This window comes from Porites lutea (assembly GCF_958299795.1).
Source record: "Porites lutea chromosome 5 unlocalized genomic scaffold, jaPorLute2.1 SUPER_5_unloc_3, whole genome shotgun sequence".
Taxonomy (NCBI): Eukaryota; Metazoa; Cnidaria; class Anthozoa; order Scleractinia; family Poritidae; genus Porites; species Porites lutea.
In genome coordinates this window covers 25001-27500 of record NW_027332290.1, presented here as the reverse complement: position 1 = coordinate 27500, position 2500 = coordinate 25001, and the positions used below count along the sequence as shown (strand labels likewise).

General features: G+C 35.8%; 1 long non-coding RNA gene across 1 annotated transcript in view; it reads right to left on the bottom strand.

Moving 5' to 3' along the window:
- Positions 1-622: 622 nt before the first annotated feature.
- Positions 623-2500, bottom strand: part of LOC140925413 (uncharacterized) — a 6898-nt gene continuing 5020 nt past the window's right edge. The window contains exon 4 of the long non-coding RNA XR_012164399.1: positions 623-2155. This is a non-coding gene — a long non-coding RNA (uncharacterized lncRNA). The remainder of the gene's footprint in view (positions 2156-2500) is intronic.

The window sequence follows — 2500 nt, the reverse complement described above, 5'->3', positions numbered from 1 at the left end:
CGGTACATGTCGCAGAAAGTGCTCTTTGATTGGCTCAAGAGGGGGGTGTGACGGGGGTGGGGAACCCGCAGAATGTAAACATCGCGGAAAATACCCTTTTTAAATTTTTCAAGCAATGAAGACATTCTTGGTAGTCTCAACACTTCTAGACTGCTTTTACATCGAGTTACACGAGGGGCACCCAACGACAATTTTCGGAAAAATATCTGTTCGGAAGACGATTTGAGGTCTAGAATTTTCGGAACATTTGTTGTAAAATTTCTTGCTTGCCTGCCTCTTAGGATTTTCGAACATCTAAAAAATGGTAAAATTGCCCATTTTCAACGGATTTTTACCCTAAAACGGTCACCTAGAATTTTCGGGAGGCTTTTTTCTGGCTGAAATTTTTAAACAGGTAAGTTTTGATCCCTAAAATTTTCGGATCACTAGACTTTCAGCTAGGAAATCCGAACAGATGAAAAATTTATAGGGGATAAATATATGCTCATATCCACCGTTTAAATACTAAAACACGTTTAACAATGCTATGTTTAAGTGGTTTTGAACTATATTCTCGTTGGGTGCCCCTGTTACACAGAAATTTTTCACTTTCTACGAGTTTACCGTTACAATAAACGGTACCTTTTTCATGATCACCAACAACAATGTATTTTATTTAAGATCCATAAGCTTACAATATTTTATGCCCTGCAAGTAGCCATAGTGCTAATCTAGGCAGAACAAACATTATAAATAAAGGCGTTATTAAATTACATATTAAGAAAAAAGGAAAAGCAAAAAAGAAAAACCCCTCACACAAACTCAAGCATAGGGGTTTTGTTATTAGAAAAAATAGACTAAAATTACAATGGTTCATTTTCTAGGTTGTAGAGAAATAGAGAAACACTCCTTGGCAGATAATCGCGTTTTATAGTGATGTTTTGTGCTGAGTTTCACAAACTTATTGAGGGGACTTTTGGAGCTGTCTTAGCGTGGACGTCATACAAGAAATAGCTTGGTTGTTGAAAGAAAAAAGACTGTAAAGGAAGACTGTGAGGAATTTTCCGATTTCCCTTTGTAACTCATTTTATGTCAGTTTCTTTGCGTAAATCACGCTCGAGATTCGACTTTTTAGTTTGAAATGCAATAATTCCGCTAATACGAGACATATGCAAATTTCCTCACACCCTTTTTTAGGTCTTTTATCTGTCAATCAGATACAATAAAAAGGAAGTGAATATTTAACAACGCGAAAGGGCTGGAGCTTCAGCAGTAAACTCGATACCTCTGAGTTCGAGAGCAAAAAACTTAAGCGCCTTTTGAAATTGGATGAAATAAAATCTTTTCATAAGGTAATTTAGTATTTTAGCTTTAATTTGATATATAACTTGCCTTTGTAGCCTTTGGCACCTCGTTTTCCTTTACCTAGACCTTAAATAAGGACTAACAAGTGCATGATATAAATTCAGAAGAAGCCGTGGAATGCCTTCAAACCATGGTAATAATTAAATTTTTCAACTGTCCAAAACAAATTCCACGCAACCTTATTCCAATGATTCTACAAACAAAAGTTTCCGTAGCAGACATAACTGAAAAATGTCGCAGACATTACATTTTGGGAAACACATTTGTTATCATTCACTTTTCTTATCAGTGTTGCTGACTGTGGCTATGTCAATTTTTCCTGTAGTTACTTGTCTAAACATGAAGCTGTGAAATGATCATTTACTTTATTTATGTTCTATTAGAATATTATATAATCTCCTGCTGACCTAGTGTGAAGCAATACCAGTCAGATTTTTTTTCTGCTATAATGAATCCTTAAAATAATTTCCAAATTAATTTCGTCACATCTCAAGTAAATGTTGTGAGGAAAAAAACCCTTTCAGTAGTGAGGAGATTATATTTTTTTCCCAAAACTGATTTAGCTACTAAAATTATCATTTTTTGTCATTCAGTCTGACTTAAAGACAGATAAAATGTAAATTTGCACTAAAATTTCACATAGTTCACGACATATTACATCACAAATTGTACTTAAAAAATAATACTCATTGTTGTTTTGGTGGTTGTCAAATTCGCCCTTTATCCCTGATCCATCCTTGATCGATGCACTTGACAGCTAGAGCACAACTCACAACAACAGCAGCGGCAGTCGCATCTAACCCTGTGGCAACTGAAGAAAAGAGAGAATTTTGCTTATTTGTTGACACAGATTTAAACTATGAAAGTTGCTAAGACCTGAATCTGAAGCTACACACTGAATTCCTACACTTTTCGAGCATATAACAACTAATCCAACTGATTATAAATTTCCTGAAATGTTGCGTACACACGGCTCCAAATGACCAATTAATGTCAAGGGTTGATTTGATAATTATTCACGGAGTTAAAATTTTCTAATGGCCGTCATTTCTTTACCGCAGGTCAAGAGCGAACGGCGGACTGTTGTGTTGGTAGCCCCATGAACCTAGGACCCCTGCGCGCGTAATGTACTGTCATGAACATGGTTGTATACTCA